This window comes from Antennarius striatus, chromosome 2 (genome assembly GCF_040054535.1).
Source record: "Antennarius striatus isolate MH-2024 chromosome 2, ASM4005453v1, whole genome shotgun sequence".
NCBI classification, from domain to species: domain Eukaryota; kingdom Metazoa; phylum Chordata; class Actinopteri; order Lophiiformes; family Antennariidae; genus Antennarius; species Antennarius striatus.
The window spans coordinates 5,299,288-5,313,037 of NC_090777.1; the positions used below are offsets into that span (position 1 = coordinate 5,299,288).

Sequence of the window (13,750 nt, forward strand, 5' to 3'; positions counted from 1 at the left end):
CTTCTGTCAGTTGAGCGCAAAGAGATTTGTTTGTTTTAACATGCTTTCAAGATGAACCAGGACTTAAAGTGTTGTTGTCCGTAAGGGGGTAGATGTGACTTGTACATAGAAAATAGATCACTCTTGTTTCACTTCAGATCGTATAAATCTTTCGCCTTTTACTAAAGATTTCCGTGGAGTGGGACAGCAAGAGTTTTACTGAATTTTTTGCTGCTCTGTGAAAACAGAGCTCACCTGAATGTGTAATATAAAAGATCTTAAGCCCTGTTTTTGTTCAGCTTCTTCAACAACACGGCACATTGCAATTTCTACTTCTGTCCTTTAACAAAAATGAAAATATATGTGCAAGATTACTTTTGTTGGAGGTCAAGGGTGGGGTTTATTTGATCTCTAAAACTACTCGATATTAAATAAAGCCGATTAATTTTACCTAATGTACATATTTAATCTGTTGTTTCTTCTGTCAGTTGAGCGCAAAGAGATTTGTTTGTTTTAACATGCTTTCAAGATGAACCAGGACTTAAAGTGTTGTTGTCCGTAAGGGGGTAGATGTGACTTGTACATAGAAAATAGATCACTCTTGTTTCACTTCAGATCGTATAAATCTTTCGCCTTTTACTAAAGATTTCCGTGGAGTGGGACAGCAAGAGTTTTACTCAATTTTTTGCCGTTCTGTGAAAACAGAGCTCACCTGAATGTGTAATATAAAAGATTTTAAGCCCTGTTTTTGTTGAGCTTCTTCAACAACACGGCACATTGCAATGTCAACCTCTGTCCTTTAACAAAAATGAAAATATATGTGCAAGATTACTTTTGTTGAAGCTCAGAGGTGGGGTTTATTTGATCTCTAAAAATACTCGAGATTAAATAAAGCCGATTAATTTTACCTAATGTACATATTTAATCTGTTGTTTCTTCTGTCAGTTGAGCGCAAAGAGATTTGTTTGTTTTAACATGCTTTCAAGATGAACCAGGACTTAAAGTGTTGTTGTCCGTAAGGGGGTAGATGTGACTTGTACACAGAAAATAGATCACTCTTGTTTCACTTCAGATCGTATAAATCTTTCGCCTTTTACTAAAGATTTCCGTGGAGTGGGACAGCAAGAGTTTTACTCAATTTTTTGCTGCTCTGTGAAAACAGAGCTCACCTGAATGTGTAATATAAAAGATTTTAAGCCCTGTTTTTGTTCAGCTTCTTCAACAACACGGCACATTGCAATGTCTACCTCTGTCATTAAACTAAAATGAAAATATATGTGCAAGATTACTTTTGTTGAAGCTCAGAGGTGGGGTTTATTTGTCCCTAAAACTACTCGAGATTAAATAAAGCCGATTAATTTTACCTAATGTACATATTTAATCTGTTGTTTCTTCTGTCAGTTGAGCGCAAAGAGATTTGTTTGTTTTAACATGCTTTCAAGATGAACCAGGACTTAAAGTGTTGTTGTCCGTAAGGGGGTAGATGTGACTTGTACATAGAAAATAGATCACTCTTGTTTCACTTCAGATCGTATAAATCTTTCGCCTTTTACTAAAGATTTCCGTGGAGTGGGACAGCAAGAGTTTTACTCAATTTTTTGCCGCTCTGTGAAAACAGAGCTCACCTGAATGTGTAATATAAAAGATCTTAAGCCCTGTTTTTGTTCAGCTTCTTCAACAACACGGCACATTGCAATTTCTACTTCTGTCCTTTAACAAAAATGAAAATATATGTGCAAGATTACTTTTGTTGGAGGTCAAGGGTGGGGTTTATTTGATCTCTAAAACTACTCGAGATTAAATAAAGCCGATTAATTATACCTAATGTACATATTTAATCTGTTGTTTCTTCTGTCAGTTGAGCGCAAAGAGATTTGTTTGTTTTAACATGCTTTCAAGATGAACCAGGACTTAAAGTGTTGTTGTCCGTAAGGGGGTAGATGTGACTTGTACATAGAAAATAGATCACTCTTGTTTCACTTCAGATCGTATAAATCTTTCACCTTTTACTAAAGATTTCCGTGGAGTGGGACAGCAAGAGTTTTACTCAATTTTTTGCCGCTCTGTGAAAACAGAGCTCACCTGAATGTGTAATATAAAAGATTTTAAGCCCTGTTTTTGTTCAGCTTCTTCAACAACACGGCACATTGCAATGTCTACCTCTGTCATTAAACTAAAATGAAAATATATGTGCAAGATTACTTTTGTTGAAGCTCAGAGGTGGGGTTTATTTGATCTCTAAAACTACTCGAGATTAAATAAAGCCGATTAATTTTACCTAATGTACATATTTAATCTGTTGTTTCATCTGTCAGTTGAGCGCAAAGAGATTTGTTTGTTTTAACATGCTTTCAAGATGAACCAGGACTTAAAGTGTTGTTGTCCGTAAGGGGGTAGATGTGACTTGTACATAGAAAATAGATCACTCTTGTTTCACTTCAGATCGTATAAATCTTTCGCCTTTTACTAAAGATTTCCGTGGAGTGGGACAGCAAGAGTTTTACTCAATTTTTTGCTGCTCTGTGAAAACAGAGCTCACCTGAATGTGTAATATAAAAGATCTTAAGCCCTGTTTTTGTTCAGCTTCTTCAACAACACGGAACATTGCAATTTCTACTTCTGTCCTTTAACAAAAATGAAAATATATGTGCAAGATTACTTTTGTTGAAGCTCAGAGGTGGGGTTTATTTGATCTCTAAAACTACTCGAGATTAAATAAAGCCGATTAATTTTACCTAATGTACATATTTAATCTGTTGTTTCTTCTGTCAGTTGAGCGCAAAGAGATTTGTTTGTTTTAACATGCTTTCAAGATGAACCAGGACTTAAAGTGTTGTTGTCCGTAAGGGGGTAGATGTGACTTGTACATAGAAAATAGATCACTCTTGTTTCACTTCAGATCGTATAAATCTTTCGCCTTTTACTAAAGATTTCCGTGGAGTGGGACAGCAAGAGTTTTACTCAATTTTTTGCTGCTCTGTGAAAACAGAGCTCACCTGAATGTGTAATATAAAAGATTTTAAGCCCTGTTTTTGTTCAGCTTCTTCAACAACACGGCACATTGCAATGTCAACCTCTGTCATTAAACTAAAATGAAAATATATGTGCAAGATTACTTTTGTTGGAGGTCAGAGGTGGGGTTTATTTGATCTCTAAAACTACTCGAGATTAAATAAAGCCGATTAATTTTACCTAATGTACATATTTAATCTGTTGTTTCTTCTGTCAGTTGAGCGCAAAGAGATTTGTTTGTTTTAACATGCTTTCAAGATGAACCAGGACTTAAAGTGTTGTTGTCCGTAAGGGGGTAGATGTGACTTGTACATAGAAAATAGATCACTCTTGTTTCACTTCAGATCGTATAAATCTTTCGCCTTTTACTAAAGATTTCCGTGGAGTGGGACAGCAAGAGTTTTACTCAATTTTTTGCTGCTCTGTGAAAACAGAGCTCACCTGAATGTGTAATATAAAACATCTTGAGCCCTGTTTTTGTTCAGCTTCTTCAACAACACGGCACATTGCAATTTCTACCTCTGTCCTTTAACAAAAATGAAAATATATGTGCAAGATTACTTTTGTTGGAGGTCAGAGGTGGGGTTTATTTGATCTCTAAAATTACTCGAGATTAAATAAACCCAATTAATTTTACCTAATGTACATATATAATCTGTTGTTTCTTCTGTCAGTGGAGTGCAAAGAGATTTGTTTGTTTTAACATGCTTTCAAGATGAACCAGGACTTAAAGTGTTGTTGTCCGTAAGCGGGTAGATGTGACTTGTACATAGAAAATAGATCACTCTTGTTTCACTTCAGATCGTATAAATCTTTCGCCTTTTACTAAAGATTTCCGTGGAGTGGGACAGCAAGAGTTTTACTCAATTTTTTGCTGCTCTGTGAAAACAGAGCTCACCTGAATGTGTAATATAAAAGATCTTAAGCCCTGTTTTTGTTCAGCTTCTTCAACAACACGGCACATTGCAATGTCTACCTCTGTCATTAAACTAAAATGAAAATATATGTGCAAGATTACTTTTGTTGAAGCTCAGAGGTGGGGTTGATTTGTCCCTAAAACTACTCGAGATTAAATAAAGCCGATTAATTTTACCTAATGTACATATTTAATCTGTTGTTTCTTCTGTCAGTTGAGCGCAAAGAGATTTGTTTGTTTTAACATGCTTTCAAGATGAACCAGGACTTAAAGTGTTGTTGTCCGTAAGGGGGTAGATGTGACTTGTACATAGAAAATAGATCACTCTTGTTTCACTTCAGATCGTATAAATCTTTCGCCTTTTACTAAAGATTTCCGTGGAGTGGGACAGCAAGAGTTTTACTCAATTTTTTGCTGCTCTGTGAAAACAGAGCTCACCTGAATGTGTAATATAAAAGATCTTAAGCCCTGTTTTTGTTCAGCTTCTTCAACAACACGGCACATTGCAATGTCAACCTCTGTCCTTTAACAAAAATGAAAATATATGTGCAAGATTACTTTTGTTGGAGGTCAAGGGTGGGGTTTATTTGATCTCTAAAACTACTCGAGATTAAATAAAGCCGATTAATTTTACCTAATGTACATATTTAATCTGTTGTTTCTTCTGTCAGTTGAGCGCAAAGAGATTTGTTTGTTTTAACATGCTTTCAAGATGAACCAGGACTTAAAGTGTTGTTGTCCGTAAGGGGGTAGATGTGACTTGTACATAGAAAATAGATCACTCTTGTTTCACTTCAGATCGTATAAATCTTTCGCCTTTTACTAAAGATTTCCGTGGAGTGGGACAGCAAGAGTTTTACTCAATTTTTTGCCGCTCTGTGAAAACAGAGCTCACCTGAATGTGTAATATAAAAGATTTTAAGCCCTGTTTTTGTTGAGCTTCTTCAACAACACGGCACATTGCAATGTCAACCTCTGTCCTTTAACAAAAATGAAAATATATGTGCAAGATTACTTTTGTTGAAGCTCAGAGGTGGGGTTTATTTGATCTCTAAAAATACTCGAGATTAAATAAAGCCGATTAATTTTACCTAATGTACATATTTAATCTGTTGTTTCTTCTGTCAGTTGAGCGCAAAGAGATTTGTTTGTTTTAACATGCTTTCAAGATGAACCAGGACTTAAAGTGTTGTTGTCCGTAAGGGGGTAGATGTGACTTGTACATAGAAAATAGATCACTCTTGTTTCACTTCAGATCGTATAAATCTTTCGCCTTTTACTAAAGATTTCCGTGGAGTGGGACAGCAAGAGTTTTACTCAATTTTTTGCTGCTCTGTGAAAACAGAGCTCACCTGAATGTGTAATATAAAAGATCTTAAGCCCTGTTTTTGTTCAGTGTTACGACCCAGCTAGAGGACTGGATAGATAACATAATACGGATTTCAAAAAGGGGGAACATAAAACATTTATTCAAAATTCTCGCAAATAAGTACAAATGTTTAACTAAGGTTCTCAGCCAATAGGCGCATTTCAAAGATCAAAATTTCACTAACAAAAATACTCCAATTAAACAAGATTTAACCAAGGGTCTGATACAAATTCAACATATAAGCAAGGTCACAAGTTCGTAATTCGTCAGAGGTCAAAGGCGTGCTGCCACAGTCAGACAGGCGCCCTGACTAGCTGGCTTGCAGAGCCTTTTAAAGTGTCCCCGCCAGGTGACGTGGCAGGGCTTGGGCCAGGCAGGAGGACAGCACACCAATCAGGAGCTGGTCTGGTGACGAGGTGCAGTCAGGAGTCCCAGAACCACCACACCTGGCACTGACGGAGGGCGGAGCATCAGGGAGCAGAGCAGGGCAGGGCCAGCAGCTCAAAGGCAGGGCCGCAGAGGGACACACAATCACAAACGGATGAGCTACGGCCGTAACACTCCCCCCCTTAAAAATGGAACCCCACTGGGTTACATATCAAATTACCCATCTAAACTAAAAGCATACTACAAAAATTGTTCAAATCTCCCAAAATACAAACACCATACTTACTGTCTGGACAGAGCATCAGCCAACACATTCTCAGACCCCTGTTTATGTTGTATGTTCAGGTTGTAGTCCTGAACGACCAGTGCCCACCGCATGAGACGCTGGTTGTGATTATACATGCGGGATAGAAAGGTGAGAGGGTTATGATCTGTAAAAACTGTAACTGGCAAAGGACTGGACCCGAGGTAAACTTCGAAGTGCCGGAGTGCCAACAACAAAGCTAAGGTTTCTTGCTCAATGGTGGAGTAGTTGACCTGGTACTTGTTGAATTTTCGTGAAAAGAATGCGATTGGGTGATATACTCCATCCCCATCCTCCTGCAGCAGGACAGCACCGGCTCCCACCCCACTGGCATCAACCTCTAGTTTAAAGGGTCGAGAGAGGTCAGGCGCAGCGAGAACGGGAGAGTGGCACAGAAGTGATTTTATACTCTCAAAAGCAGTCTGACACTCTGGGGACCACACAAATTCTACTTTTGGGCTAAGGAGGTTGGTTAGTGGTCGCACCACGGTGGAAAAATTTCTACAGAAGCTGCGGTAGTAACCAGCCATGCCCAGAAAGCGGCGCAGGGCTCTCCTGGTGGATGGCACAATGAACTCTGAGATGGCACAAATCTTAGCCTCTACAGGTCGCACCTGTCCCTGGCCCACCTGTCTCCCCAAGTAGGTGACAGTGGCTTTACCGAATTCACACTTGGCCAAATTTATGGTGAGGGATGCGTTGGCGAGGCGTGCGAACACCTGTTCCAAGATCTGGATGTGCTCCTCCCACGTGGAGGTGTACACAATAAGATCGTCCAGATAAGCACTACAATGAGATAAACCGGCCAGCACGGAGTTAATGAGACGCTGAAAGGTGGCCGGTGCGTTACACATACCGAAGGCCATGACGGTGTATTCCAAGAAGTAGTCGGGGGTTACAAAAGCGGAAATCAAAGATGCACGCTTGGTTAGCGGCACCTGCCAGTAACCTTTGAGCAAATCTAACTTGCTCACGAACTTTGCTGAACCCACATTATCCACACAATCTTCCATCCTCGGTAACGGATAGGAGTCAGGTACAGTAACGGCGTTGACTTTTCGGTAGTCCGTAATAAAACGATGTGAACCGTCGGGCTTAGTGTCCAGAAGACATGGAGAACTCCAGGGACTGGAGCTGTGGATGGCTAAACCATTTTCTAATAAATACTCAGCCTCTCTTTTCATTATGGCGCGCTTAGAGGCGTTTACACGGTAATGGTGTTGTTTGATCGGCCGAGCATCACCCACGTCAATGTCATGTAGTGTGACAGTAGTCCGGGATGGAACGTCACCAAACAGACAAGAGTATCGTTTTGTTAACTCCGTTATGTCAACCTGTTGCTCAGGTGACAGGTGGGATAAGTGATCTGCCAATACCATTAACATTTCCGAGTTGGACAGACGGGGGCTTTGATGGGTGGAGGCGCGCACAGCTACGTCATTGGTCTGGTCGGGTGACTCCGCCATTATTAGTGCGCAGCTTCGGGGAGTCACAGGTGGCTGTGCAGGCTCGGACAGCTTCTCGGTATTTTCTGGACTCTCTCTGGAGTAATACCGCTTCAGCATATTTATGTGACATACACGGGTTTTGCGTTTTCTCTCGGGTGTACAAATGACATAGTCCGTCTCACTGAGGCACTCACGGACTTCATACGGGCCGCAAAACTTAGCCGAGAGCGCGGGGCCTGGGATGGGCAGTAACGCCAAAACTTTGTCACCGGGGTGAAACCGTCGTGGAACAGCAGAACGATCAAACCGACGTTTCATTTCATTTTGAGAGGAGGATAAAGAGTCTTTTGCAAACGACCGAGCATGGTGCAATCGCTCGCGAAATTTACTGACGTAATCTAACACGTTACTCTGAGGAGAAGCGGTGGATGACAGAAATGTCTCCTGAAGAAACTTCAACGGACCGCGGGGCGTGTGTCCAAAAACGAGCTCAGCGGGGCTGAATCCGAGGGATTCTTGTACAGCTTCACGAGCCGCAAACACAACAAAGGGGACTCCTTCATCCCAACAGTTTGTAGTCTCCAAACAATATTTACGAAGCATCGACTTTAACGTCTGGTGCCAACGTTCTAACGCGCCCTGAGATTCGGGATGGTACGGGCTGGAGACTACATGCTGCACCTTTAGAGTGGACAGCACCTGCTTGAACAGGTTGGGTTTAAAGTTGCTGCCTTGGTCTGTCTGAATAACACGCGGAAGGCCGAATGTGGAAAAGAACCGTGTTAAGGCTTTGACTACGGATCTGGCTGTGATATTTCGCAGCGGGATGGCCTCGGGGAAACGAGTGGCGGCGCACATAACGGTCAGTAAAAACTGGTTTCCACCTTTTGTTCTGGGTAAAGGTCCGACACAATCTACTATTATTTGTTCGAATGGTTCTCCTATGGCGGGTATGGGGTGCAATGGAGCGGGAGGAATGGGTTGGTTTGGTTTTCCTGAAATTTGGCAGATGTGACAGGAGCGGCAGTATTTGGCGACATCAGATTTCAACCCAGGCCAAAAGAAATGTTTCATAATTTGTTGGTATGTTTTAGTCACACCCAAATGTCCCGACCACTGACTGTCATGTGCCACAGATAGCACATGTGAACGGTACACTGAAGGGACAACTATCTGAAATATATCACTCCATTCTGCGTCGGAGAGGGAAGGGGACCATTTACGCATTAAAATTTCACCATCGAGTAAATAAGCCACCTTTTTACCCTTTGCTTTGTCAGCACTCTCCACACCTGAGAAGCATTTCTGTAGCGTCGGGTCCGCCCTTTGCGCAGCACACAGGCGGTCACGAGACACCGGAAGAGACGAGCTGTCAGGAGAGGTTGGAGCAGCCTTTACGCACGGAGGCTCCGGGGCGCATTCTGCCTCCGTCTCTGGCTCAGCCTCTCCTGAGAAGGCCGGCATCAGAAAACTGTCGGATAGAGACACATTATCACCTTTTCGAGCTTGTGCTCGAGTTAAAACACAAGATGGAAAGGCCTCAGAAGACGACCGAGGTTTATATGTCTGTGCGCACTGAGGGATATCCAACACTTCTAACGCGGGGGTAACTTTACCACCAGCTATATCGTTACCCATTAAAAATGATATCCCTTTAATAGGCAGCGCAGGACAGATAGCAACTGGGAAGAATCCTGTTACTAGTTTTGATTGCACGTGGAGACGGTGCACAGGACGCGGAACATAACCCATCTCAATACCACGTAAAACAGCACTGTAACCACAAGCAGACGTCTCAGAAAACGGCAACACATTAGCCAGGATCACAGATTGTGAACAAGCAGTGTCACGCAACATACGCACTGGGCACTGGTCATCGGGTTCACCTGATAGGGAGACTAAACAGTCTGATACAAACGGGTTAAAACAGGGATCAGGCGGCTCACCAGTGGAGTCCGTGCTGACGCGTGACTCGGCTCTAATTATTCCGACACCTTTTGGCTGTGATGAGCTCAAAGACTTGTTTTTCAGGGCTAAGCAGTTGGCGATGAGATGTCCAGACCTATGGCAGTAAAAACACTCCCTGTTCTCTTTCTTAGGGCTACCAGAGGGGAGAGAGTTTTGCCGAGCAGGAGGCGAACGAGGCTTTTCCTCGGCACCAGAGGAAAAAACTGTTTTGTGCGTTAAAACAAACTCATCCGCTAACACAGCAGCAGAGGACAAGCTGGACACCTTTTGTTCATTTATATACACCACAATGCGTTCTGGAAGACACTTTTTAAAATCCTCCATCAAAATTAGCTCTTTCAAAGAGTCAAAGTCGTTAGCCTTACAAGCAGTACACCATTTATCAAAAAGAGTATTTTTCTCCCTGGCAAACTCTACATGAGTCTGGGATGAGGCCTTTTTATGATTTCGGAATTTCTGTCTATAGGCCTCAGGTACAAGTTCATAGGCGCGAAGGATAGCAGCTTTAACAGAGTCATAAATTAAACTATCCTCAACCGGAAGACCTGCGACAGCTTCCTGAGCTTTCCCCTGAATTTTGCATTGTAGCAAAAGGGCCCACACATCAGGTGGCCACTGTAAAGCTTTAGCTATACGTTCAAATGCACCAAAATAGGAGTCCACTTCAGTCTCTCGAAAGGTAGGAACCAAAACAATGTTCTTACCGATGTCAAAGGCCGCTGGCAGGGAAGTGGTGGAAGAGTGGGTTCTGGTATCAGAACCAGTAGACACACTGGGCTTCTGAGTCAACCTCAGAGCCTCAATCTCCAGCTCACGCAGCCGTACAGCTTTCTCCATCTCCATTCTCTTTACCTCAAGCTGATACTGCAGCTCAGCCTGTCTGGTTTCCGCCTTCACCTGGGCTTCCATTTTCAGGCGAGCGATGCGCACCTTCAAACGGGCTGCATCCTTGGACCCGGAACTGCTGAGGGAAGGGGAACGGGAGCCCTCGTCTGAGGCTCCATCATCATCCCCACCCTTTGAAGAGTCACCCTTAAGTGGTAGGCTACCAGCCTCTCCACCCAGGGGGACCTCTTCAACCTTGGCTGACCCTGTTGGCATTGGAGCCTCAATCAGTCCCACTTCCACCAACTTACCCGTAACCAGAGCCTTGAGCTCCCTTTTCAAAATTGGTTTTGGCACCGAGAGACTGAAATGACTGGCTATATTTAATAAGTCATCTTTTCTACAGATATTTATTACCGTTAGCGAGGGGGAAGCTAAGAAAGTGTCTAAGTCAAACTGGGACATGACAGCTGCACAAAATCAACGATCTCAATTAACACACGAGTGAGAGGTCAATTACCCAACAGGTGCAAGAGGTCAATTACCCAACTAGTGTGAGAGGACAATAAACCAACTAGTGCGAGAGGTCCCGTGTTCGATTCCCGGACGAGCCCCCACTTATGTTACGACCCAGCTAGAGGACTGGATAGATAACATAATACGGATTTCAAAAAGGGGGAACATAAAACATTTATTCAAAATTCTCGCAAATAAGTACAAATGTTTAACTAAGGTTCTCAGCCAATAGGCGCATTTCAAAGATCAAAATTTCACTAACAAAAATACTCCAATTAAACAAGATTTAACCAAGGGTCTGATACAAATTCAACATATAAGCAAGGTCACAAGTTCGTAATTCGTCAGAGGTCAAAGGCGTGCTGCCACAGTCAGACAGGCGCCCTGACTAGCTGGCTTGCAGAGCCTTTTAAAGTGTCCCCGCCAGGTGACGTGGCAGGGCTTGGGCCAGGCAGGAGGACAGCACACCAATCAGGAGCTGGTCTGGTGACGAGGTGCAGTCAGGAGTCCCAGAACCACCACACCTGGCACTGACGGAGGGCGGAGCATCAGGGAGCAGAGCAGGGCAGGGCCAGCAGCTCAAAGGCAGGGCCGCAGAGGGACACACAATCACAAACGGATGAGCTACGGCCGTAACATTCAGCTTCTTCAACAACACGGCACATTGCAATTTCTACTTCTGTCCTTTAACAAAAATGAAAATATATGTGCAAGATTACTTTTGTTGGAGGTCAAGGGTGGGGTTTATTTGATCTCTAAAACTACTCGAGATTAAATAAAGCCGATTAATTTTACCTAATGTACATATTTAATCTGTTGTTTCTTCTGTCAGTTGAGCGCAAAGAGATTTGTTTGTTTTAACATGCTTTCAAGATGAACCAGGACTTAAAGTGTTGTTGTCCGTAAGGGGGTAGATGTGACTTGTACATAGAAAATAGATCACTCTTGTTTCACTTCAGATCGTATAAATCTTTCGCCTTTTACTAAAGATTTCCGTGGAGTGGGACAGCAAGAGTTTTACTCAATTTTTTGCCGCTCTGTGAAAACAGAGCTCACCTGAATGTGTAATATAAAAGATTTTAAGCCCTGTTTTTGTTGAGCTTCTTCAACAACACGGCACATTGCAATGTCAACCTCTGTCCTTTAACAAAAATGAAAATATATGTGCAAGATTACTTTTGTTGAAGCTCAGAGGTGGGGTTTATTTGATCTCTAAAAATACTCGAGATTAAATAAAGCCGATTAATTTTACCTAATGTACATATTTAATCTGTTGTTTCTTCTGTCAGTTGAGCGCAAAGAGATTTGTTTGTTTTAACATGCTTTCAAGATGAACCAGGACTTAAAGTGTTGTTGTCCGTAAGGGGGTAGATGTGACTTGTACACAGAAAATAGATCACTCTTGTTTCACTTCAGATCGTATAAATCTTTTGCCTTTTACTAAAGATTTCCGTGGAGTGGGACAGCAAGAGTTTTACTCAATTTTTTGCTGCTCTGTGAAAACAGAGCTCACCTGAATGTGTAATATAAAAGATTTTAAGCCCTGTTTTTGTTCAGCTTCTTCAACAACACGGCACATTGCAATGTCTACCTCTGTCATTAAACTAAAATGAAAATATATGTGCAAGATTACTTTTGTTGAAGCTCAGAGGTGGGGTTTATTTGTCCCTAAAACTACTCGAGATTAAATAAAGCCGATTAATTTTACCTAATGTACGTATTTAATCTGTTGTTTCTTCTGTCAGTCGAGCGCAAAGAGATTTGTTTGTTTTAACATGCTTTCAAGATGAACCAGGACTTAAAGTGTTGTTGTCCGTAAGGGGGTAGATGTGACTTGTACATAGAAAATAGATCACTCTTGTTTCACTTCAGATCGTATAAATCTTTCGCCTTTTACTAAAGATTTCCGTGGAGTGGGACAGCAAGAGTTTTACTCAATTTTTTGCTGCTCTGTGAAAACAGAGCTCACCTCAATGTGTAATATAAAAGATCTTAAGCCCTGTTTTTGTTCAGCTTCTTCAACAACACGGCACATTGCAATTTCTACTTCTGTCCTTTAACAAAAATGAAAATATATGTGCAAGATTACTTTTGTTGGAGGTCAAGGGTGGGGTTTATTTGATCTCTAAAACTACTCGAGATTAAATAAAGCCGATTAATTTTACCTAATGTACATATTTAATCTGTTGTTTCTTCTGTCAGTTGAGCGCAAAGAGATTTGTTTGTTTTAACATGCTTTCAAGATGAACCAGGACTTAAAGTGTTGTTGTCCATAAGGGGGTAGATGTGACTTGTACATAGAAAATAGATCACTCTTGTTTTACTTCAGATCGTATAAATCTTTCGCCTTTTACTAAAGATTTCCGTGGAGTGGGACAGCAAGAGTTTTACTCAATTTTTTGCTGCTCTGTGAAAACAGAGCTCACCTGAATGTGTAATATAAAAGATTTTAAGCCCTGTTTTTGTTCAGCTTCTTCAACAACACGGAACATTGCAATTTCTACTTCTGTCCTTTAACAAAAATGAAAATATATGTGCAAGATTACTTTTGTTGAAGCTCAGAGGTGGGGTTTATTTGATCTCTAAAATTACTCGAGATTAAATAAACCCAATTAATTTTACCTAATGTACATATATAATCTGTTGTTTCTTCTGTCAGTGGAGTGCAAAGAGATTTGTTTGTTTTAACATGCTTTCAAGATGAACCAGGACTTAAAGTGTTGTTGTCCGTAAGCGGGTAGATGTGACTTGTACATAGAAAATAGATCACTCTTGTTTCACTTCAGATCGTATAAATCTTTCGCCTTTTACTAAAGATTTCCGTGGAGTGGGACAGCAAGAGTTTTACTGAATTTTTTGCTGCTCTGTGAAAACAGAGCTCACCTGAATGTGTAATATAAAAGATTTTAAGCCCTGTTTTTGTTCAGCTTCTTCAACAACACGGCACATTGCAATGTCAACCTCTGTCCTTTAACAAAAATGAAAATATATGTGCAAGATTACTTTTGTTGGAGGTCAGAGGTGGG

At 41.5% G+C, this 13,750-nt stretch overlaps 17 non-coding genes across 17 annotated transcripts; all 17 read left to right on the forward strand.

The window, feature by feature from the left end:
- Nucleotides 1-117: 117 nt before the first annotated feature.
- On the forward strand, nt 118-231 carry LOC137590600 (U5 spliceosomal RNA). The gene has a single exon (XR_011034434.1). It is a non-coding gene; the product is annotated as a U5 spliceosomal RNA (small nuclear RNA).
- Nucleotides 232-574: 343 nt separating this feature from the next.
- Nucleotides 575-688, forward strand: LOC137590630 (U5 spliceosomal RNA). Its single transcript, XR_011034440.1, has one exon. It is a non-coding gene; the product is annotated as a U5 spliceosomal RNA (small nuclear RNA).
- A 343-nt stretch (nt 689-1,031) lies between these two features.
- LOC137590061 (U5 spliceosomal RNA) lies at nt 1,032-1,145 on the forward strand. Its single transcript, XR_011034296.1, has one exon. It is a non-coding gene; the product is annotated as a U5 spliceosomal RNA (small nuclear RNA).
- A 342-nt stretch (nt 1,146-1,487) lies between these two features.
- Nucleotides 1,488-1,601, forward strand: LOC137590389 (U5 spliceosomal RNA). The gene has a single exon (XR_011034382.1). It is a non-coding gene; the product is annotated as a U5 spliceosomal RNA (small nuclear RNA).
- A 343-nt stretch (nt 1,602-1,944) lies between these two features.
- On the forward strand, nt 1,945-2,058 carry LOC137590825 (U5 spliceosomal RNA). The gene has a single exon (XR_011034512.1). It is a non-coding gene; the product is annotated as a U5 spliceosomal RNA (small nuclear RNA).
- A 343-nt stretch (nt 2,059-2,401) lies between these two features.
- On the forward strand, nt 2,402-2,515 carry LOC137590167 (U5 spliceosomal RNA). Its single transcript, XR_011034308.1, has one exon. It is a non-coding gene; the product is annotated as a U5 spliceosomal RNA (small nuclear RNA).
- A 343-nt stretch (nt 2,516-2,858) lies between these two features.
- LOC137590220 (U5 spliceosomal RNA) lies at nt 2,859-2,972 on the forward strand. Its single transcript, XR_011034325.1, has one exon. It is a non-coding gene; the product is annotated as a U5 spliceosomal RNA (small nuclear RNA).
- Nucleotides 2,973-3,315: 343 nt separating this feature from the next.
- On the forward strand, nt 3,316-3,429 carry LOC137590269 (U5 spliceosomal RNA). Its single transcript, XR_011034347.1, has one exon. It is a non-coding gene; the product is annotated as a U5 spliceosomal RNA (small nuclear RNA).
- A 343-nt stretch (nt 3,430-3,772) lies between these two features.
- Nucleotides 3,773-3,886, forward strand: LOC137590326 (U5 spliceosomal RNA). The gene has a single exon (XR_011034363.1). It is a non-coding gene; the product is annotated as a U5 spliceosomal RNA (small nuclear RNA).
- A 342-nt stretch (nt 3,887-4,228) lies between these two features.
- On the forward strand, nt 4,229-4,342 carry LOC137590376 (U5 spliceosomal RNA). The gene has a single exon (XR_011034380.1). It is a non-coding gene; the product is annotated as a U5 spliceosomal RNA (small nuclear RNA).
- A 343-nt stretch (nt 4,343-4,685) lies between these two features.
- On the forward strand, nt 4,686-4,799 carry LOC137590392 (U5 spliceosomal RNA). The gene has a single exon (XR_011034383.1). It is a non-coding gene; the product is annotated as a U5 spliceosomal RNA (small nuclear RNA).
- Nucleotides 4,800-5,142: 343 nt separating this feature from the next.
- On the forward strand, nt 5,143-5,256 carry LOC137590430 (U5 spliceosomal RNA). The gene has a single exon (XR_011034394.1). It is a non-coding gene; the product is annotated as a U5 spliceosomal RNA (small nuclear RNA).
- Nucleotides 5,257-11,663: 6,407 nt separating this feature from the next.
- Nucleotides 11,664-11,777, forward strand: LOC137590399 (U5 spliceosomal RNA). The gene has a single exon (XR_011034386.1). It is a non-coding gene; the product is annotated as a U5 spliceosomal RNA (small nuclear RNA).
- Nucleotides 11,778-12,120: 343 nt separating this feature from the next.
- Nucleotides 12,121-12,234, forward strand: LOC137590340 (U5 spliceosomal RNA). The gene has a single exon (XR_011034367.1). It is a non-coding gene; the product is annotated as a U5 spliceosomal RNA (small nuclear RNA).
- A 342-nt stretch (nt 12,235-12,576) lies between these two features.
- Nucleotides 12,577-12,690, forward strand: LOC137590491 (U5 spliceosomal RNA). The gene has a single exon (XR_011034408.1). It is a non-coding gene; the product is annotated as a U5 spliceosomal RNA (small nuclear RNA).
- Nucleotides 12,691-13,033: 343 nt separating this feature from the next.
- On the forward strand, nt 13,034-13,147 carry LOC137590726 (U5 spliceosomal RNA). The gene has a single exon (XR_011034468.1). It is a non-coding gene; the product is annotated as a U5 spliceosomal RNA (small nuclear RNA).
- A 343-nt stretch (nt 13,148-13,490) lies between these two features.
- Nucleotides 13,491-13,604, forward strand: LOC137590606 (U5 spliceosomal RNA). The gene has a single exon (XR_011034435.1). It is a non-coding gene; the product is annotated as a U5 spliceosomal RNA (small nuclear RNA).
- The last annotated feature ends 146 nt before the right edge of the window (nt 13,605-13,750 follow it).